At 48.8% G+C, this 23863-nt stretch overlaps 1 protein-coding gene across 3 annotated transcripts in view; it reads right to left on the reverse strand.

The window, feature by feature from the left end:
* CAMKK1 (calcium/calmodulin dependent protein kinase kinase 1) overlaps positions 1-23563 on the reverse strand; it is a 112524-nt gene extending 88961 nt beyond the window's left edge. For 2 of the 3 annotated variants that reach the window (XM_052802872.1, XM_052802869.1), the window contains exon 1: positions 23455-23563. The gene's annotated coding sequence lies outside the window, so the exon portion shown is untranslated. Of the gene's footprint in view, positions 1-2398; positions 2485-23454 lie in introns of those variants that run through there. The other variant, XM_052802871.1, reaches the window with a different exon arrangement.
* Positions 23564-23863: the final 300 nt, after the last annotated feature.

Here is a 23863-nt window from a genome sequence, read left to right on the forward strand (position 1 = left end):
TGGATGGGGCCCCTCGTATGCTGCTGGCTCCCGGGAGAGGCTGCAGGGATGTGTTGTGGGAAATAGGTTAATGGCATCCAAAGAGGGAAGTCTCCACAGGAGTGCTGACAGGTAAATGGAGTAGAGAAATGACAGCCTGCTGAGAAACAACATCCTGCACCCCTCGTTGGGCGTCAATCACACATTCCCAAAAAAATCCCCAAATTATAATTAAATACGACGCTGCCGCCTCTGCACCAAGAATTATTCATTCCATAAAAAGCATTTTCCTACATCTGTTTTATGACTCTTCCATTCCTCTCCAAGCCCCCTCACTCCTATCCCGCAGGAGTGATTTGATTAAGGAACTTTTCCAATTGCACCATTCTGCAAACTTTTTTTGCAGAAGGGTTAAAAAAGCATATCCCTGCAGGGATGGCCAACGCTGGAGAAAAGGGCCCACCTCTAGTTACACTAGCAATAGCAAGGGGAAAGGGATTCTTCCCATTGCAACTAAGCATTGCATCTACTTTGCTGAAGGCAGAAGGAGTCCCACCACCCCTCCCCTTCCACTGTGATTTTATCATGTTATTCTTCCAGATGTGAAGATTAGAACTAAATAACTACCTCAACACATGCCTCATTTGCTTAGGTCTTGTTAAAGCTAAGCAAATGCTTAAGAGCACGTATTGCTTAGGGAAGAACTGCTGGCTAAGATCTGTGCTTTGCTCACCCAGGGCTTTGGGTGGGCTTCATATGAATTAAAGAGGTTTTCCGGTTACAGCTCAGGAACCTGAGCAGGAAGAGATATGGTGGTGCATGGTCTTACACATAGCAACGTCTAACAAAGGGGTCCAGGGAGGACGTGGAGCCGGCAGGTTGCTGCACAGTGTGCCCTGCGAGCCCATGGATTCAGAACCAGTTGCATGGCTGGGACAGATAAGAGTGACCTCCTTTTTTCAAGTAATTACTCTGCACTTCTCTATTCCAGTCCAGAGGAGGAATCACCACTGTAGAAGCAGGGAGCCCAAGTCCCTGCTGGCAGTCCGATGCTTAGGAGCCAAGTTTTACTGCTGACTGTCATCACTTCATCACACAAACCTCAGACACGTTAACCCCACCTTGCCGCTTCTCCACAAAATGGGGCCAGCAAGTCCTCACCCTGGTGCTGGAAGGACTGAGCCATCACCAAGTGTCTCACCGGTCCCATCCGCTTACAGATCTCACTTCCACTGGTGCTTGCACCAAGTGTCACGCTGTCATCTTCCACTGCTCAAACTCCCAACTTCCATACATCAACTGCGGCACTTTCATCTCCTGCAATGTTTAACTGGGACAAATGCCAGCGTATACATTGCTGGAGCATTGCTGGGTGAAGAGTATGCAGAGCCATAATACCAACCAAAAGGTTTCAAGTGGTAATTAATCAGCTACAATAATAAATAATACATATACTTTCAAGCGTTTGCTCATTTCCTGAATGTCTCCCATAAACATCTAACCAGTAAACCATGCTTTGAACACTGACACTTGTATCTTTTCCCTTCTGAGCTAACTCTGTGCTATTTACTTAAAATAGAAAATTCAGTAGGAGAAACACTGCTTGAAAGGTAACAGGCTTTTGGAAGTATTTTGAGCACTCAAACCTGCTCTGAACAACAAATAGTTACTACAAGCATTTAATCTTTTCTCAATTTTTACATTATTTTATAGACAAATTTTATTTTAATCCCATCAGTCAGCCAGGTTGCTGGTCAACTACCTTCAATATCACATGATGCTTGCTGGGCAGGCTGCAATCCTGCCAGGGCAGAGCTTGGGCGTGCGGCCTCGTGGAAACCAGCACCAAGATAAAAGCCTGGCCTAAAAAACACAGCCCAAAGTGGCCTTCGCTGAAGTAGAAGAGCTTTGCTTTTAACGTAGGTGGAATTTCTAGTTCAGGCTTTTGAAACCAAGCATTGTGGTTTAAAAAAAAAAAAAAAAAAAGAGAAATCAGTGCAAATCTCCCCCAAAAATGCAAAGTGGAGTTCTCAAAACAGCTGGAATAGCACCGTGCTCTCCACAGCCATCAGCATTTGCTAAAGAGGAGGCTGGAAAAGGTCAGAGTCATTTGGCTCTTAGCAAGGCTTAAATGAGCTTCAGCCCTTTAGGTGGGGGCTGGCCAGTCTGACAGAGGTTAATTTACAATACTGAGCCCTGGTGCCGGGCAAAACACTCCAGCATAGGCAGTCAGTGCCAAAAGATGTGCACCGCTGCTGTCCTCCCAGGGAAACTCCTTGGGTGACCTGTTGGCCTCTGCGCCGCAGCAAGTCTCCTCTCTACCACAGCACAGGCACGCTCAGCCGTGATCACCCATCCCATCAGGGCTGACTGGGCTTTTAAGCTACATTATTTAGAAGGAAGGTGCAAAAAACCCTACCTTAATATTCCAGCTGGTACCTAATCCCTTAAACACTCCTGGAGAGGTGCTTTTCATTTCCAAAGAAAAGTGAGTTAATGTTCTTGCCAGTGCTGTTAATCAGAGCAGCAAAGCCTCTTTTCATCACGCAGGGCCCAGGTGACTGTTTCCAAGGGATTAGCTGTTACCGCATTTAGTTCAGTAAAGGGTTTATCTCAGCCACGTTCACAAAGGCCGACCACGAAGCCATTCGCCTGCCGAATTCCCGCGGGCTGACACCTCGAGCAGCTGCAGGGCTCAGAGAGCACCCGGGGAAGGCATGAAATGGTAATTGCTAGGAGTAAGGAGTTTTTCACAAGTCTCCGGCACAAGAAGCCAGGGCAAGAGACAGCTCTTTTTGAGGGATATGGCCACCACCGGCTGCCAGCGGACTGGGCTCTCCAGACCAGAGAAGGGTGAGGGAGCCAGGGGCAGGAGAGGGAAGATTTTCTAAGGCCCCCTCAGGGCAGGCACCAAGTCTTTCAGCAATCTGTCTGCTAATGGTCACAGCAGCTGCCGTCAGGGACGTCTGGTTGTCAAACCCATGAAATACGTATTCCAGAGAGCCTCTCAAAATTGCATGGGGTGAAACCATTGGACTTTTGCCACCAACATTAATCTAGAGCTCAGGCAGACTCTGCTGAACACTGCAAGCAAGGAGCAGCACTAAAGGAAGCACTGGCATCTGCAGCCACCCTGAAGGTTTCAAAGGAGACAACCAGTTAAGCATCCAGGTTCTTTTCAAACCAGTGCAAGCTTCTGGCCGATGAAAAGCAATCATGTTTTAAAATCTAGATTTTATGCACTGCTGTGCCCTCAGGCATTGATCAAGCATTTTGATTCCCAACTCACTGCTGGCTCCATCCTTTTGAGCAACAACTCAGGTTTTCACTAGTGCCAAGGACAAACACTGAAGCTTTGGCACTGCTTCCCAAACTCTTCAGCAGACCAGAGGGAAATTAATATTTTCCCTCTTGCTCATTGAGAAAGCAGGCTGGGGTGGGGCTGGAAAGACTTATAAAGCCCTGGGCGTCCAAGGATAAGAAATTCCACTCTGATGCCACCTCCCCTGCTCCCTGCAGCCTTGCAGGGGGCTCTGCTGGCATCCTGCACCAGCTGGCCCAGCGCTCACTGCCTGCATCATGCCAACACGGCTGCCTGCAGCCCCAGAGAGAGCTTTTATAACAGCAGTGTCAAGTGGCTGAATGCAGAAGTATCAGAAAAGAGGGCTGGAAGGAGAATGCCTGAAGATACCAGTGAGGGGGACATCACTGGGCATTTAGAAGAATGACAAAGGCGGTTTTCACAAATGGAGGGGTGAAATAAAGGAGAAATGAGACTAAAGATTGAAAGCAATTTCCTAGTGTTTGGCATGCTCTAAAATTAGTGCTGTAATGGATCTCATCAGCCAGCATTTATTTTCCATTCTAAAGACAAGAATTCAAATAGGCAAGCTGCAGCAAGAGAAGCACTTGCTTAGCTGAACAGCCAACCTCTAACACAGGCAGCAACGCAAACGCAAACCTGGCTATTCCATTCCTGCTGTCTCTTGCTTGGGATTTTCATAAATGGCAACTCAAGTTGGAGACCCATTTTGCTTGACCACATTACAAGCCCACCATTATAAAAGCAACAGAGCCTCAGGAGCAGGGAGCGCCAGGCTGTCCATGGCAGAGCTGCTCCGAAGCTTTGCTGCATTCATACAACTGTATGAGACAACTGAGGGAGTCCCTAAAATTATTCCATCTGGATAGGACCTGAAGCAGCAGGTTACACACCATGCTTTGGGAAACCCTGCTGTTAATGATCCTGATGGATCTCACTCCTGCTGTCCCCAGTGAACAAGCCCTGCTCACCTGGCTCATGCCTGGGCAGAGAGACCCCGGCAGCTCTGCCGTCTTGCTGTGACTGCACAGGGCCAGCTCTCACCCAGCTGGGCTCAGACCCACTCTGGCACCAACACCCTGCACATGGGTCGCCAGATCCCGAGAGGATGTGCTGGTACATATCAGCATCCCACTTGCTGCTGTGCTGATCTGCACGCCTTGAGGACCTGGCCCACAAAGTTCTGTCACAAACAAAGGCTATGTGGTTTTCAATTGAAAAAGCAAGCAGCAAATCACTACAGGCTTTATCTTGCAACTCTCATAGTTATGCTCCCTCTTTCAAATATGCACACACCAGGTAAAGGTACCTTACACACCCCGAGGCTGCGGACTGCCAGGGACACACAGCACTGTCTGGGTAGCTCTGGAAAGGCCACCGAGCTCAGCTGGGAGCAGCAATGGGAGCACTGATGTGACGCACCCATTGCTCTTTCAAAGTTTCAGAACAAATCCCTGATGGCAGAGGAGAACTGGCAGCAGCACTCGGCTATGAGGTGTCAGAGATATTTCAGGCAGCCAGATATTCCCATGCAGAAACCCAGAAAAAGTCACCTCCTCACTCCCCCAGCTGCCTCTCTTTGCATTATTGCTAACATGGATGTGACTCACTTGAGTTGGGTTTATATTAAACTCCTGAAACAGATTGTTTGGCTGTTATGTAAATCCAGTAAATGTTAAAATACTAGAATAAATCAGTCAAGCAGTTACCATAGCCAGCTCTCCAGAGACAGCCAAGAGAATTTATTTTTTTTTAAAGGGAGAGATGGCAAGAGACGAGGGGGGAAAAAATAGTGATTTAAAAAAAAAATAATCACAGCCGCCTTTCAGGGGAGGGAGAGCTGTGCTGGTAGCTGCAGTACCCCCAGCAGTGCTGCTACTAGTGTCCTGCCCAGCTACTTACAGGCAAATTGCCCTATTGCTGCTCTGCACAGGTGAATTTATGCAGAATCACCTGCACAAAACACAAGCTCTGTGTCAGCAGGACTGCCTCCTTACTATGCCACATGAAACCACAATGCAACCTCAAGGGGAGGTCAGTATGATAGCACTGATGCTAAGGTTAGGGCTTCAGCCCCGCCACGCTTTAAAATAACATAAAGCAAAACCAGGCATGAAGTTGCTACTTTCCATCCTGCCACTGGGAGGGAGGTTCTGCTTTAGGAACTGCCCCTCTCCCGTGGAGCAGAGGGCATCTGCCACCCATAGAAAAGTCTCCTGCCCACAGCGACATCAGCAAGCAGGCATAGGAACAGATTTTAAAATTTGCAAACACAAATGTTTTTACCAGAAACCTGACTCCAGGATTTTAAACAGTCTACAGGCCAAAGGATTAGTCAGAAAAATTAATCTGGCAAATAATCTGCAACAATAAGCAAAACCAGAGCATATCACCATCTGCTCACAGATACCTCCCAAGACAGAAGTAAGGAGCCTTCAGATTAAAGTCTTCACTTTGTATTTAATTGTTGACAACCAAGCCATCCTACTCAAAATGCTCCTATACCTACATTAGCAACAAAAAAGGAAGCAGGTAGAAATTAGGACCCCAAATCTTAGTTGTAATGTAAAGAACATTAGTTGAACTGCCACTTGAATGGGCCACATGGCTCAACCCAAGCACCTGCTCAGCTTCAGAGGCTGCCCCAAGTGCCACATTCCCCATCATACTAAAGAGCAGCTGAAGCCTGTGGGTCCCTATGTACGTGAGCCCCTCCAGGATTAGCACACCATTGGGCACATCTGGGCAGGGGACAGTGACCCACCTGGCCTGTGCACTGGCAGAGCACAAGCTCCATTCCTCACTGCCCAAGAGGTGAGGCTGTAGAGCAACATAGTCACAGCATTAAAATGAAGCGGAAGAGATCTCTGAACTCTGTTTAATTAAATATAGTCTGGGAAAGTCTCTGCTTTTGTTAAACACTGCCTCAAAAGAACAGAGCTGAGTAATCCACCTATGGGGAAAAACATACTCTTTAGCTACAAGGTGTTATTATTATAGGCTCAATATCAAAATGGCTTGTTCGGCTTACAGTATTAGACTGGAGCAAATGCTCCCAGTCTTGGCAAGACTCAGAGATACTACAGATCTACATTACACACCTACATAAGCACTTGAAGGTTCGTATAGAGAGGAGTCTCCTGTCTGGAGAGGTAAGGCATTGATTTGCACCAGGTTTCCATGGCACAGCAAAACTGGTTAGATTATAGAAGAGCATGCATGTTGTAGTGGGCACCAACAGAGATGGGAGCCAGCACTGCAGCAAGGCCAGTGAAATCAGTGCAGGAATCGATCTCATTGACTGGGGCCAGCAGCATTACAGATGGGTGGCTGCAGGAACTCCAGGCACGGACAACACAAGCACAGGCCATCAGGGAAACACTCCGCAGGTGTCCTGAATACCAAGGGTACCTTGAGCAGCACCATATGTTCAACCCTGAACTTACACCCTGCTTAACCTCAGGCTACTGCTTCCTCACTTTCCCCTTCTGCAAAACAGAGGTGATCACATATAAACACTTAGGTAAAAGGCTTTGGAGCAGGGGGTTAAGCAGTATTACTGCTACTGAGTGCCCTTGGGGAATCCAACCCACAACAAGCAGCCACTAGTACTGCTGGGGCTGGCGAGGCATTGCTGCCACCAGCACCCGCTCGCCTCCCCACAGGTGCAGCCAGCCCCAGGCTGACTCCCATCTCAAACACCCAAGCTGTTACAAATAATAATTGTAACGCCCGATTGTAACGGCCCAAGACTTCCGAGAAACCATGACATTTAAGGCTCTTTTTGAGCATTCAGTGAAGAAGAATCTCTCAGTTCTCAAGTTGAAAAACAAACCCATTCTCTATCCTTTATTCGCTAATTAAATGCATTCGTTGTATTCAGATCTCATTTTTTGTGCATAATGTTTTGCCCATCTGTTTGATTAAAAAAGAACCCAACCACCCAGCTTCATTAAGCTAATTAGATGCATTCAGCCATTGGTTAATATTCTGAAGTACTTTACAATTATTCTCCCCAGTTATTAAATCTCCTCTGAGGATTTTATATTCTGTGCTACACTCTTTATTAGCCAGCACCCAAGTCAAACTGCATTTGCCCAGTCCTTACCCACATGCAAAGAGTCCACTGACTCCTTCAATGGCTTGTGATCCAAGACACACAGATAAATTCATGCCTGGATCTGGCACTGTTCAGTTCACCCTGACCTCAAAACACAGCATCTTCCTCCCTCTGTGCAACAGGGGTTCAACACTGCCTGCTCAGGGACTGCTGAAGGATGATGAAGTGTTAAAAACAGCACCACAAATTCTGTTTCCTAGGGAGTTGTATCCAGCTGAAGACTGTAGAAATCTTTCAGGGTTTTCTCTGTTGCATATTTACTCTCCATATGAACTTTTAAAGGGAAAAATGGTCTTAGAAAGGCTTGGGACCACAGTCCGAGATGGACCATCCTAGATGATGAAAACCAACACCAACTAAACTGGTGTAGCAACAGCATGGCTGTGTGGCATCATGCAAGTTAGCCTTGCTGGCAGTCCTGTGAAGGCTTCTAAGATTTCTTCTTAGGGTTCAGGTTTCTGTACTAAGTTGCGGTCAGGCAAGCTACCTGCATCCTGGACCTCCAACATGCCAGTCTCTCCAAGCTCTCTGCTCCATCGCAGAGAGCATGCAGCAGTTCTGAGGCTCAGTCTCCACATATCCCCTTCGCTGCCCCACTGCTCCTCCAAAATGACCCAAGCTTTGACCAGCACTGCCCCCGCAGCAGGCCAGCCCTGAATCAGAGCAGTCCTTGCTCAGCCTCAGAAACGGTCACAGGACAAGGATCCTTCAGGACCAAGCATCATGGGCAGGCAAAGGGAAAGAATGGCACTAGACAGATGGCAGGAAAGAGACTGAAGATGAGAGAAGCAGCATTAAGTCACCTCGTCCTGGTATGAGCAGAACTAATGACTGGAGCCCCTCACCTTTCCCTCACCATAACATCTTCCCCCTCTACCCAGCCATCCATTTCCATGAAAACTTGTAACAAATCTTTGAAGCCTTAACCACTGCAAGGCACTTGAGTCCAGGAGGACAAAGGCTCCAGAAGCTGATAGGTGGCAGGGTGGGAGACAGGACCAACAGACAGATACACAGCAGATGTCTGGCTTGTCTTTCACACAGGGTCTGGTTTCAGAAGGAAACCAGGTTAAATAATGTTTGGAGGTTTTTTACAGCAAGCTCTGATTTACATGGTTTTAGTCCCACCTCCTGGCCCCAGCTGACACCAAGACCTCCCATCTTGAGAAGGAGCTGCAAGAGATAATGATGAAACTCTGCACTCACGTGCATTATGGACTCATGACTGCTCTTCCTACCTGAACCAGCGCTAAATTTGAGATGTACATCAAGAGCTTCTAGAAAACAAACCAGCAGATCGTTTATAGGAAAAGCCATGCTGAGTCAGGCCACATATCCACCTTGCCCTGATTTCTGTCTCCAACAGGGGCCAGTAGTGGATGCTCAGAGGGATGCTGGTGCAGAAATTAAGAGCTTAAAAACAGTAATGATAATAAGGAAAAGTTTAGTTTGTCCCCCTGACAGCGCCTCCCAGCTTCAAGCAGTCATTCAGGAAGCCCTGAGAGAGCATCTCCAAATTCGTCTACCACCAGTTTGAAGCTATTTATTTTTTCAGCCTCCACAACACTGTAGGGAATTCAGCTCTGCAACATGACAAGCATTGCACAGAAAGCACTATCTGTGCCATATCTGCTGGCCACCCAGGGAAGTTCAGGTCCCCCAAACACCCATCTCACGGTGTCAGAGAGGATAAACCCCCCCACACACACTCACTGCCCCATGGTAGACCTTAACACAGGGTCAGCAGGAAGCCAACACAAATGCTCAGTACAGTGTTACACAACAAGAAGGAAGGGCAAGGGAAGAACCTGTCCTCTTCTATTTGCTTCTGTAATCCCAGCCCAACCTCTATTATTTGGATTTAGAGAAAATAGCCAGTATTCATTCTCTTGGTATAAAAGGTGGTTACACTTGCAAGAAATCACTTGGTGATAATTTAACTGAAGGAGGAAGAAATTTAGAGATTGATGCAGCTGTGATTTGACACAGGCTGACCTGGGGCCTGAGGAGAACCTTAACAACATTTCCTTCAGGCCAGCCTGTTCTCCTTGGTTCACACTGTAATTAGCTCTCTCTTTTTGACATCCAGGAAGAGAGCCTAGACCAGGACTTGAAAATTTGGCCAGGTTATTACAACTTTTCAATATTAATTGGTGCCATTGCCAGGCTATAGAGCTCACTGCCCCACTGTGCTTAATGCTGTAAGGCACACTGAAAGGCAAGCTTTGGCTCAAAGAGCTTATAATCAAAGCAGGCATTAAAAAGAGAGCTTAAGAAATTATCCCCAGAAGGCCAGTGCATTTAAGTAGGTGCTGAACTCCCTTGAAAGTCTAGCCCCAACTGGCACCTGCACAAACAAGCCTACTGTGTCTGTTTAAGGAGTAGCAGCAAGAAAAACCCTAACAAGTGACATGTGAGGTGTGATTTTTCAAAATGCTCATAAAATATAACAGCATCTGTGACATGCTGACCACTCAGTAGATGAGCCACACTCCCAGATTTAAAAAAAAAAAAAAACAACAAAAAAACCCCACACAACATTTTGCTCCTTCCTTAATGCTTCCTTTCATTTATCTTCCAGGTTTGGAGCCTTCCAAATTCAAGGTTTCAGCTGCTTCTCTGTGATCCCAAGGTATTTCTATATGCCCTTTATAAATGACAAGGTGAAAGTCACCCAGTTACAGGCCTCCAGCAGGTCTTGAAGGCACCCAAATACCATGCTCTGGCTGCACACAAAGCTCTTAATTTGACTCTGTGAAACTTGCCCAGGGAGCATGATACAGAGAGCTCTGAAAAGCTGCAGGCAAGGTGGGATGATGAGCTCCCCACCACCCCTTCATGGGTGCACAGCTTTTGTGAAATCTTATTCCAGCTAGACTGAACAGCCAACAGCTCTGCAGCCCTCCAGAGCAGGGAGGGATGTAGGATCAGGCCTCATTCCTGACAAGCTCTGCCTCCCTGAGCGCATGGCCTTCCCCTGGGGAGACAGTCAAAACAAAAGGGAGAGCACTGAGGGCTGGGTCTGAGGTCCTGGGAAACACAAAACAAGCTGCTCTTCTGCATCTCCAATTACCAGCAGTATTTCTTTATCTTAGCCTTAACAAGAAATTAAAATTGCCAAGGACTAATTCACACTGTTCTTAAAGTGCCACCAAGGAGTAGGTGAGCTCTGCTGCACATCCCACCAGCCATGCAGGAATCAAGGGACAAACAGGGCTGGAAAACTAATGCCCATGTTAGTCAAACTCAAGAGCAATGCTGGCTTTCAGCCAGGGGTTACTCCAGATGTGCTCTGCTGAAAGGGCCACAGGTCCCAACAGGAAAAACACAAGGCTGCAGATTTCCAAAGGGAAAAATCCAGTGCTTCACTCCCCTGAAGTCCCTTTATTCAGGCTGAATCCACCTCATGCCACCAACTCCAATCACCTGCCCAGCATACCAGTTCAGGGAAACTGGTCAGTACCCATGGGAGTGGGAAGCACCATCTCACCCACCCATTTGGGAAGAAAGCATGAGCCTCACAAGCAAAAGCTGTCCCCCTTTAACCCAAATAGTGCAAACAAAGGTGCTGGTTAGTCCCATCTCCCTACCACCTGATGAGCAGTGTGACCCAGGCGATCTGTGCCAAAGCTGGTAACAGCAATAGCAGCCCCATAGCATTATGTGAACTATGGATTTACATCCTCCAGTGAAACACCAACCCCCCCCCCCCCCCCCAACTCCAAAAATCCATTCAGTGGTTTCTTCTTGGAATTGGCCAATGCACCAGCCAACCTAGAGGACAGGAGAAGGATGCTACTGCCTGGGAGAGACCTGCAGCAGTACACAAATGCACAGCAGAAGGGACACCTACTCTTCAGTTTGTTCCCTTCACTCCCAAGCTTCCTTTTTGTTTCCCTTAAGATGATGTCTGCAGCTAAATGAACACATTACAGCAGAAATTTTATTCTTTATTTGTCCCTTGGGTGTTTTGCTGACCCTACCAAGAACTATATTTAAATGTGCAATTTCCTGGCTAGGCTCATTTGCAGTCCCTTCCCCCCTGGCTGCCTGTGCAAGTCTGGCCCAGAATCCAATTAGCTACTACCACCCTTTAAATCAAAAGAATTAAGAAACTCAAACAAGAAAAATAAAATTAAGGATTTTAGTTACATCATTCTTATTATATGTCTAAATACTTACAATTCCCATGCTCTCTGGGAGGTGGGCTTGAAAGGCTAGAAAAGTGACAAGTTTCCAAGCAACAAAATTGTAGCCAGAACAAAGTTTGACAGGAAAGAGACTCTGCTCACCGTAATCATCAGAGCATATTTGGTTTAATACACTGCAGAGCCAGATGCAAGACCTGCCTGGCACCAGGGGAAAGAGCAGCTACTCCCCAAAATCTGCAAGAGGTGTAGCAAGCCCAACAGCTTCCAGCTTCCTACATGAAGGAGCAGCTGCAGTCCATCTGGTTTTAATGCAAGGAACCTCCTTTCATCAACATCACCCCCAGATACCCGGGAGGTGTTATCACTGTAGTTTTCAGAGGAGTCTAAAAGTGAAGGGACCCAAAGCCCACAGACACTTCAAGAATCCCTTCTACTAGGGCCATAGCTTCTGGCAGTTCCAGTATGGTGAATGAGGCTGGGACGAAGAACAGCAAAACTGTGGTTTACACTTGGTCAGAGACAGCCATCTCCTACAGACAAGCCCAGAGAGCACCCAGCTCTGTTTCTGAATAAGTGACCCAGCAATCAGAAGACTGGTTTGCTTCTAGGATTTTGCTGGTGTCACACTTACTCCTTGACCACTTTCAGCTGGTCACAGTGACAGCCACTGCAGCAGCTGTACTGTGTTCCCAACAGCCCCAGCTTTGCATAGGAACAAGGCAAGGAGGATGTGGATTCCCAAGGCCATATAGCCCAGGCCTTCACCATGATAAAGGGGTGTTTCACTCCTTTCCCTGTCACATTCTTTAAGGCTCCAGCTCTTGCAGGTCAGGTTCCCCACTGAGCATTGCTGTGGCTGTTCAGACTTAACAGTGACCTCAGAGCATCTTCAGAGTCCCTTTTGGACAGGCTTCTCCACACCCCCTCCTGCTCAGCAGCATGTGCTCCAGCTCTTGGCTTCCTGCCTGCCTCCAGGAGCTGCTCAGCTGATCCCCACAAAGCCTTTGGCTCTGATGAATCTCCACAGGACTGTCTAGCCAGAAGATGGGGCTGTGCAGGGCAGGAAGAGCCAGGCCCTGTGAGGTTGGAAGCCATCAGGAGAGCAGACATGCCACTTGCCTCAGAGATGGCTGACTGGAGGTGTCTCAGCCTGGACACAGGAGTTCCCAACTGCCAGCACTGCTCATCTTGGGAGATACCAAGGCCACAGAAATGTTCAGAGGAGGTCAGGTACTTTCAAATAGACAAGCTGTTGCTGGAAATGGTGCTTCTCGATGTCAGCAAGTAAGGAGTGGCTGGGATGACTTTGCTTCAAGGTATTAACTGTCCAGGTACAAGCAAGATGCCTTCAGCTGCTGGAAGGAGCTCAGTCCATCCTGAACAGTGCAATCACCTGTACCCGCTCCTGAAAAACACAGGGGCTTCACTCAGGCCTCCTGCCCCTCAAGAGCCACACTTGCCACCAAATCAGGGGACTGCAGAAATCCCGCAGATGAACCAAAAAAAACTCTTTTATGAGAGAGTGTTAGACAGCTCAGCCTCCTGGGGAGTGGAGCAGGAAAGGGACTTAGTATGAGTCACAGGCATCTTGCCAAGAAAGTAGAACGAGAACTGCAGAGGCACCGAGTGACCCACAGGTCATGACAGTGGAACAGACAGCTTCAAAGAGGCTCACATCAGTACACTTGCATGGTGGGACAGGGATTCTCTACAGGAGGGAGCACTGCCAAAATGAATGTATTAAAGAACAATGATGAAATATCTTTCTTCATTGACTCCCCAATCCCACACCCTTCCTTTAGAGGGGAACAGATAGACATGGACAGAGCTGCCAAACACTTTTGCAGAAAGCCATCAGCTAGGAAGAGCAAATTCCCCAGATGAACAGCTCTGAGCCATCTTCCTTTTCTCTTGCATGCAGCTACACTGACAACTTGCAAAGAGATTCTGCAGAGCTCCCTAACATGCTAGAAACCAGTTTGATGGTGAAGTGTCAGCACATTTCTAGGTTAATAAAAGCTAGGAAGGTTTCCTTTCCTCCACAAGATCTTAGTGGAATGAGACTCTCAGCACTTTGCAGTAACCACAACACACCTTCAATGAATCCAGGTGTGCTTATCCAGCTCACAGCAAAAACTCAGAAGTACCTTGGCATTACAGCCATGCTATTAGCAGGAGGCTGATGCACCCACTGTGAGCAGCAAGCAAGGGCAAGCAGCCTCAGCCCCAGGAGCACTGAGGGCCAGGGACCTGTCTGGGAATGAAGGGAGGGGGCTTCCCCCAGGAAGCTGGGCAGGCACTGAACCAAAGGCAGCCCAGCAACATGCTACTCTGGAGTCAAATCAGAGACATCACCTTAGCTAACAACAGCCCTTTGGCCTTGCATCCCCAGAGCATCTGCAGTTTTTGTCTCAGATCTGGAGGCTTATTTTCCATTGCTGTGGCATTTCAGACTAAGTTATCACCTGTACCTTACACTGTACAGAGAAAACACTGGTCCCTGCTGTGAAGTTTATGCTCTTAACACAAGAAACAGTGAGGCAAGCAGACAGATGTTTGGAAGGGCATAGGGAAAGCTGTACTGGTTTTGCTCATTCGTTCATTTGGTGGCTGGGAGGATGTGCCACAGAACTGACTCCCACAGGTGGGGCATAATCTTATATTGCCCTTTTGGATTGTGATAATCATTCTGGATGGCAGACAGATACAGTGGCATTCAGGTGGAGTATAGCCACTTTTTGGCTCCTTGGAAACAGCAAACTCTGAAAACTAACAAAAAAATGTCAGCTCCATTCTGCAGTCTGACTTAAATCAATCTATCTGGCATTAAGGAATGGACTCCCAGCAATTGCTATGAATAAACCATGCCTTTTAACTATTTCTTCACAGCAAATTATGAGCACTGCTCACATCAATACTGTATGAGAAAGGAAAAAGCAGAAGCCTGATTAGAGTATGGAAACATGCTGCAAGAGATGCCTGAACTCTCTAACATGTAAGCGCACAGTAGTAACGTGGCCTGATTTGCCAGCTGAGAGCACTGAAGTTCAAGACCACTACTACAGGACAAAGGCAGGCAAAGCCTACATCACACCCTTGAGTGGACTGACCTGACAGCACTGTAGAGGAAGCTCCAAGCCCTCTCAAGTTTGTATAAAACTCTTCCTTCTACCTCTTTCTTTATAAGTTCACACTTCCCCAGCCTCTCCTCTGCCAGTGCTGTGCACATTAGACAAGCTGAGCCAGAGGACCTTGTTCTCACTATTTCAATAAATCACACCCTGCACACACAGTAACTCCATATCCCAGCCCTGAGACAGAGGCACACGTTTGTTCCCTCTGCACTCAGAAGAGTTGGCCTGGCAAGCTGCAATCAGACATCTTCCACTTCTCCAGGCCCATCTGTCAGCCTGGGAATGAGGTGCGGACACAGCAAGGAAAAAAAAAAAAAACCAAACCAAAAAAAACCCACCTCATCTCAGGTCTGTTTTACACTGCCTCACAGAGCTGGGAGCCTCAGATATCATTAACCTTTGTAAGTCAAGCTACCTGACAGCTATAGAAGGGTCAATCAAAGCATCCCATCAGTAAGAGGTCAGTGGATGAATCTTCTGTCCTCATACAGCCACTTGAGGTAGGCACACCATCAGCACAAGCAGACCCAAACCCTTGGCTCCAGCACAAATAATATCACAGAACAGCACTACCCCAACAGCATTACTAGAAGCAGGTGTTAGGAAGTACCACAATTAAGACTTGACTTGTCTAAGTGGTTGGCTTATGCATGTGTACTGTAATAATTTTTGTCACAGGAATACTGCACTAGGTCCTGCTGCCTTTCAAGGATCTGGATTTCTTTGACACAGGGCTACCACCTTCTATATCACCAGTATGCAAACCCAGTTCTCTCACCTTCCCTCCCAGTTTTTCCATGCTGATCTGTAACCATTCATAAAAGACAAGGAAGGAAGCTCTGAAGAAGCAGAATACACTTTTCCAAGGCAGCACTCAACTCCCTTGAGGGACAAATCCATCTTTTTTCTTTGATGTTGCCATCAATCACTTTTCACATGCTGCAGCAAGGAAGCCTCCTTCCCTAATGGAGCTGTGATTCATCCTCAGATCTCATCCATCCTAGGCTCCTAATAAGGAGGCAGCTCACACATCTTCCAGCTTCTTGTCCACAAACGGGCAAGGCCCAACATGCTGGGGTTGTATGAGGGGAAGGAAGGGCCTGGTAGCAGACACCCAGCATGAAGCAACATCGACAGATCCTCTTCTAGCAGGGGTCCCTTTGAACACCCCAATTTCTCTCCGAGAGTCCACATCAGAGCAGCAGATCAGGCTAAGACCACCAGCTGCACCTAGCACATGAGGAGGTCCAGAGGCAGGAGAAAAGCTCCACTGATGCCTGTGTGTTGCCAGTACCATGGTGAGGAAGCACAAAGGCAGGAGCTAGTTGAGAGTAACTTGACAGAGCTGGATGCGGTAGAACAGCATGGGAGCTGGTAATTAGAGCCAGCCTCAGGCAGGTATGCATGCACACAGTGCTCTGCAAAGCTGTGCTGGCACATTTTTTTTTCCTGCTGCTGCCTGACTCCTTCAGCTTTATCTACTGTAGATATGACAGCCTGCAACTGTGGGCTTCATCAGGCTGTGCCCATGCTACTTGTATATAAAAAAATCCTATCCTCACCAGCTCTTTTGTGGTTTTAGGACTCACTTCTATTCTACAGAATAGAAACCTCAACTACTGCCTAGAGTGGGAGGGGGGAAGGAGAGACAGACACCCATGATAAAGTCTGTCATGACTACAAGGGATCAACAGCAAAATAGTCTTTGAGTTAATATGTACACCATCCGAAAGCAGGGTAAAGCCAAGACAAACTATGAGGTGGCTGGTCCGAGCTTTGCTGCACTCCCAAGACTACAAGATAAAATTGTGAATAATCTCTGCAACAGAGGGACAGCTGAGAAACACAAGCCACCAGAAGGAGGACAGCAGCATCTGACTGCAGAGCACTGCTCCAACACAGTACCAAACTGGCAAATGTAGGCACTAAAGTCCAGGTCACTAGAGTATGATGATCTCACACCCCTCGGTACAACTGATTCACACCTTCACCACAGTCAACAGCAGTCACAAATCCAACACTTACACATCCTCAGAAGGTGTTATTCAGCCTGGGCTTCCACAGCACTTATTTATTCCTCCTTTTCCCACCCCAGCTGAGCCCCTCATGTCTGCTCCTAGTTTAACACCCATGCTAAGCACTCAATGTTTGGGTCTATCTGTGAATTGGAGCTCCAGGTTACCAAGGAAATCTGTAGCCAGAGGTAACAACTGAATGAGTCTTCTGTTCATTGAACATCCTACATACCAAATCATCCTTCTCCAGTTGAAAGCCTTGTGGGGCTGTAGGACTCGCTTCTACATAGCATACTTAGAGTTCAACAGCCATACCAGAAATCCATGTAAAGTGAGAATACCAGAGACAAATTTTTTTTCCTCTGGAATTGAAGAAAATGTTATCTGCACAGTTGTGCAAAATCAGGAGTCTTGCCCTGCACAGTTTCCCTATGGGAACAGGGACCTAACATCCATCCAAAAGGTGTCATTAATGCTTTGTCCTCACAAGGTCACACAATTATGGAGCCACTTGGCTGAGAAAAACAATCAGCACACCCCAGAAACTTTCCCGGGGTATTGCACAGGAACTACAGGTTTCAGGAAGCTGCTCTCTTCCTCCCACATTGGCACACAGCTCTGTGCTCCTGTTGGCTTAATACAGACCCCTCTGCCCCATCTGCTCTGCAGCAGGGACTCCCATCAAAACCCCAGGCTATTCTGCCAGCTGAAAAGGATGCGACATAGTCCTCCTCATTTACACTGGTGTGAGTGAGTGGAAACTACTGGAGACAGGGAATTGCAGAAGGTAGCAAAAAACCTGAGGTAATGGAATTTGGCTCCACTGACCTCAGGGGAACAGTTGCCACTCAGCACCAGTATCAGCAGAAAGGAAGGCTGGACTTCCAGAAGGCTGTCCAAGACATATGCCTATATCGCAGAAAGACACATATTCAAGTGCTGCTCCAGCAGACAGTGGCACATCACAGCCTCACTGTTTACACTCACACCAGAATAATTAGAGCAGTCACTGTTAACTAGCTAACAACTTCACCATAAACTCTCTGAACAATACTGAAGAATTAATCACAACATTTCACAGCCTTCCCTGAACACAGCCACCAATCTGCAGAAACACTGAAACCACCCCAGAGACAAACAGGCTAAATTAATCCCACATGGCTTCTGGCAAAAAGAACTACAACTATTTCAGAGGTACTCACCCTAAAAAAATGTCTGCCCAGGACAGCAACCCAAAAGAAATAAGTCCTCAGCAAACCACACCTTTATCCACAAGGCATGACTCAGCTCATACACTGGGTGTCATCAAGAACTAAAATACAAGGGTTCATATTCAGCCAGGTTCACTCCCTGAACCAGCAGGTTTCTGGACTGAGCAGCTCCCAGCTGCCATGGGACAGCCTTCCCTTTCAGCTGCAAGCCTCAGCCCACAGAGAAGCTGCGTCCTCAAAAGGTTTTGACCTTTCGGGAGAACTTCCCTATCCAGAGACACCAGCACATGAAAGCAATAAAAAAAAAATTCTCCAATGTCATGTACTTGACACTTACAACAAAGATTTATGCTTCTCCCTCTGTTCCTGTCCATATCACTTATGCCAAAAATAAAACTGAAGACTGCGATGGAACAGGAAAATGTTTCTAAAGACTTAACCCAGTAGGAAAAGTGACCAAATCCAGACTGCAAATTCCTAAGCAAGTTAGAACTGCAAGTTATGCAGTGCTTGACTGCAACGCATCATTAATGATGAAGTCTATAAAATGACTGTATTTGTATAGGGTACAGGGAAAAAATAGATGGAAAGCAACACAGTAGCTGGAAACTAGGAAAATAGGAAAGGTTGAGTCAGATTTCCAGATGGATTTTTTGATAGCCCTGATGTTCGGTTCTGGGAAAAAAAAAAATGCTACACTTGCTAATTCATAGCAACCCTTGAAGTAAGGCACAAGCCTTCCCTAGGAACCCATGGGAGACCTCCCTGCTTCACCACATCTCTGGCTTCATCCCTCCTCCCCTGTGCCTGTCACCAGGTGCCACTTCTTACCCAGACCAACACCAAGGGCCCCCATCTGTAGGACAGGCAGCTCTGGGCCCGAGACATACTACACTTGCTGGTGCAGGGCTGACACTGTCACCCAGGGCCTGAGCAGCTCTATTTCTTGGCAATTCTGCAACATCCTCCAAAGGAATCTGCAACATCCTGGTCTGGTGCAGATGTCCCTAACTGAGCATGTTTTTCTGTGATTAAGGACTCAATCCTTAAAGCCACCACCTGTGGCCAACTACACAAGCCTGAGAAACATACAAGTTTCTGAAGAGCTGGAAACGCACATGTATACTTACACCTCACCCACCACCACAAATCAGCAGCCATCCTCCCACATATCCATGAAAGTCACTGCAGCTTCCTCCCACTGTTATCTTTTAGATTAATATCCTACTCCAATTTATCAATTATCAGGATCTCTTCTTTAGAAGATTTCAGACATTTTTCTCCAACCATGCTAAGCTTAACCATTGTCTTGATTAAAACAACATGCTTGACTACATGATATTATTTGATATCATTCATTTATCTGCTGTACCCAATGCTTTGATGCTTTATCTATCACGAACAGCAATAACCTTCAGATCTGCCACGATTACTGCATTATGCCAACAATTGCTTCTGCACACTTCAATCATCCCCACCACTTTTGCAGCCAGCTACCCACATTCATTTCTTCAACCACATATTTTCTGATGACTGGGTCACCTCCCTGCATGTTGGATGCTTGCTTCTCAAAGCAAGCGACATCCTGCACCAAAAAATAAAGGACTGAAGATCAGAGGAGAAGAAACCATGAAGAGAAAGACATACGAGGAAGAATTTTGATAAAGGTTACTGCATACCTAGTTTTCCCCAGATGTGTCTGCTTTCCTACCTTTTAAGGCACAAGCCAATAACATTTTATCTCATACCAACTTTATACTCGGCTCTTACACTGACAGCTCAGGCCTCGCTTTCGTCCAAAAGACAAAGGGGTATCATAGAATCATACAACAGTTTGGGTTGGAAGGGACCTTAAAGATCATCTCGTTCCAACCCCCCTGCCATGGCCGGGGACACCTTCCACTAGACCAGGTTGCTCAAAGCCCCATCCAACCTGGCCTTGAACACTTCCAGGGATGGGGCACCCACAACCTCTCTGGGCAACCTGTTCCAGTGCCTCACCACCCTCACAGTAAAGAACTTCTTCCTCACACCCAATCTAAATCTACCCTCTTTGAGTTTAAAGCCATTACCCCTTGTCCTGTCACTACATGCCCTTGGAAAAAGTCCCTCTCCGGCTTTCTTATAGGCCCCCTTTAGGTACTGGAAGGCTGCTCTAAGGTCTCCCCAGAGCCTTCTCTTCTCCAGGCTGAACAACCCCAACTCTCTCAGCCTGTCTTCATAGGACAGGTGCTCCAGCCCTCTGATCATCTTCGTGGCCCTCCTCTGGTCTCGCTCCAACAGGTCCATGTCCTTCTTATGCTGGGGGCCCCAGACCTGAATGCAGTACTCCACAGGTATGGGTAACTTGCCTCCTCACTGGTTCTCAGCAAAAGGACAGGCTCAGCTTCCTGTCTTCTCCAACTGCCAAACTTCAGCAGCAGTGGCAGGGCTGAGTAGCAGCAAGCATCTGCCAGAGACTGTGCAGGAAGAAGTCTCCCCCCACCCCAAGTTAGAGGTGGGTAAAAACACACCCAGAAGCCTTGTTTGCCCACCCTCCTTCACACTCCAGTGTCAGGAGAGCTCCTGCTACAGCCTGATGCTGCCCAAAGCTGGGGTCTGCTGCTGAGCCCACACAAACCATTTTCTCTCCCACCTTTTGCCTAGTTACATTGCCTAACACTGTGTGCTCAGCATCCACACAGAGCCCTGAAGCAAAGTGTAATCTCCCACGTAAGCAGAGCCTGCCTTCCCCTACACCCAGTGTTTGTCAGTGCTTTGAGCTGCTGAACAGACCCATCGACACTCCACCTGCACTTTAGGGCAGAAATGGGTATGCTCTCTCCAGGCATCTTCCCAAGGCAGAGTAATTGCACATATTGATTTCAGATGTTATCAAACAAACTGCCTTCCACAACTCCAGCACAGACAAAATCCTCGCACTGAGCTCCCCACTAACACACATCCCTTCCCCTCCACTAGCTTGGCATGCCCTGATTTGCATCAGATTTACTCTCTCTGTCCCTCAGCCAGGCAGATACATCCTCTGGAGACCCAAACCACCCTGCTAATAGTCCACAGAAGCCATTCAGCACCCCCAGCCTTCTCCTGAAGCCTCTTACAAAAGGTTTCTCCTCCCCCTGCTCCCAGATAGCAATGACCCTATAAAGGCTCTTCTAGAGCCAGCACTGACACTCCACAGAAGACCTGGCTTTCAGACAGGACTCTTCTTTCCACAGCTCAAGAGGGGCTGGCACAAATGACTGGGTTAATACACCCTTCAGTAACTTCAGGGAACAAACATCAGCAAGAAGAGATGCTGTATTCTGGCAAGCAGACCCTTGGCTGAAGTAGAGTGATGCACTCAGCATAGTGCCACCTCTTCAAACCCAGCCAAGGTCTAAATCACATAAGCGCCTGTGGTGACCGCTACCTAAACAGTGCTTCTTCCCCCAGCAAACGGAACGCTGCTACACTGTCCTTCCAAGTATCTCCTCTGTTGCAGGCTGATGAGATTCCCGCTGTAGCCACCCTACAAGAGCCCATAAGGGAAGAGAAATCCCACAATCCCTTGCCAGCAAAAGAAAGCTGAGCCTTGGAAGTCTGGTTAGTGCAGGGACAATTAGTTGTATCAGGCAAAGACATCTGGAGCTTAATGAACACCCCAATTAGGGTGCATGGGGTATCTGTGCCCCCAGCAGCACAGGCTCTGAAACCAACGGCAGAAGTAAAGCACCAACAGGCTGTGTGAAGCGATGGGGGCATCTCACCACCCTCTGGGGCAATGCTGGGAGAGATGAGGTCCCCATGCAGCTCAGCTCCAGAAGAGGCTGGATGAGCAGCTCTGCCCACCCCCCCTGGGCCAGGAACTGTCCTGGGAGCATATGCACCCACACATATCCCACTCCAAGCATGCCATCTCCAACCCACAAGACACATCCCAAAAGCAAGAAGAAGAAATAGCTGGAGACAGTTCCACATTGAAGGCACTTCATGCCAGTGAACACAGCTTGCCTCAAAAAAGAAAACTGTCAGGACCCAGTGGCCCAGCACCTACTGTGACTTAAAGCCCAGCCTTCATACTGTATCAAACAATAACATGCCTGATCTCCTCGCTGGAATGACAAGGCTGGTGCTTATGCTCCTGGTTGCTAAGACCTGGCCTTCTCCAGGGAAAAGCCAAAAGAGCAAGTCCGGGAAAGCAATTTATTGCTATGCCTGGAGATTAGTCCAATTCATACCACGCACCCCAGCCCAAGCACAGGGTGCAGTACAGGAAGCTGCGCCATGCGCAGGGACATGTTGAAGCACAGACCCAGCACGCTGGCTTTAGTTTTTCTCTTCAAGCAACTGAGATAATGGCTCTCCGCTTGCCTTATCCAGTTTCAAAAGCAACACTTCAAAACCATCCCATGCCAAATGCCAGAACAAATTGAAGCTGCCAGAGATGCCTCACAGGGAGGAAATTAACACATTATGGGAAGAGGCACTGTAAGCTTAACTTCGAACCACACTATTGTAAATAGAAAAGCAACAGTTTCCTACTAAACAAACCTTTTCCATTAAGTAACAACTACAACAGAACGGTAATTTTAGCTCCATCAGGGCAGGTGAAGAAAGTAATATCCCTGCAGGATCAGCAGTTTTTCTTGTTCACAGCATACAGGCCTTTGAGAGCTGCAGTCTGTTCTCCCTCAGAGCCAAGGTAAGCAGAGAGAGGAAGATAAGCCCCTCTTCATGCCCGTCTGGCTGCAAGGTGTGTGCTCTGAGACACTGCCAGGGCAGGACAGTTCAGACCAAAGCACTGACCCATGAGAAAATCCAAACTCTGAGGAGCTCAGACTGATCCCCAAGGGCAGCAAGGAGGATTAGAAAGCAGTGACAAACCTGCATGGAGCTCATCGCCCTTCTTACTTTCTCCTCTGCCCTCTCTTTCCCTCAAGAAAAGGGAGAGAGATAACTGGTGTGATCGGTAAACTTCTCAAAATCCCAGTTTTTAGAAGGTTGGGGGTTTTTTTCCATTTATTTTCGGGCTTGGTAAAAGCAACAGCTCCGGAGCTGCGGCTGCCCGGCACCACGGCGCATCCCCAGCCCCGCTGCGGCAGCAAAGCGCAGCTCCCGCAGCCCAGGGAAGCGAGGCAGCTGCCCGAGCACGCCGGCCCGGGAGAGCCCACCCGCAGCGGCGACCTGCCCCCGGCCGGTGACACACCTCCGACACCCGGAGCTCGGACCCCATCCGCGTCCCGCCCGCCGCGTCCCCTCCACAGCCGCCGCGGGACGCTGCCCGCGGAGTAAACCCGCCTGTCCCCCCGCCGCGCCGCACCTGCCCCAAGCCGGTGAAGGGCCGCCGCCCCGGGCAGGACTGAAGGCGGGCGACCCGCGGGGCGGGCAGCGCGGCCTAAGGCGGCCCCTCACACCGCCCCGGCGGCGGAGCCCCCGCTGAGGCGACGGCCCGCGCAGGAGCCCCGCGGCCGCGGAAGGGAGGGGAGGGGAGAGGAAGGGAGCGCGGCGCGCGCGCGCGCCCGCCGCCGCCCTGCGCTCACCTGCGCCCGGCGCCGCTCGGCTCCAACGTGCCTCTGTTTGCAGCGCCCGGCGAAACTCCCCGGCTCGCGCCCTATCAGCGCGCGCCACCCCCCACGCCGCCGCGGCCGCCCGCCCCCCATTGGCCGCGCGGAGCCCGAACTCCCCCCCACCCCACTCCACTACCCGCCCGCGGGGTGTAAATAACCGCCCGCGCGCCCGCTCCCATTGGCTGGCGGCGGCCGCGCCTCCCGGGGCCCGCGCGGCGGCCGTTGGTCGCTGCCCGGCGGCCGCCGTGTGGCCGTGAGGGTGAGGCGGTGCTGGGCGCCCCGAGGGGCGGCACCGGCTTGCCCCTGCCCTGCCAGGCACAGCCGTGGTTCTTGCGGCAAAAAAAAAACCTTTTTCGGGGGCGTGTGGTGTCCAACCAGAAGG

This window comes from Harpia harpyja, chromosome 12, assembly GCF_026419915.1.
Source record: "Harpia harpyja isolate bHarHar1 chromosome 12, bHarHar1 primary haplotype, whole genome shotgun sequence".
In the NCBI taxonomy this organism is placed as follows: domain Eukaryota; kingdom Metazoa; phylum Chordata; class Aves; order Accipitriformes; family Accipitridae; genus Harpia; species Harpia harpyja.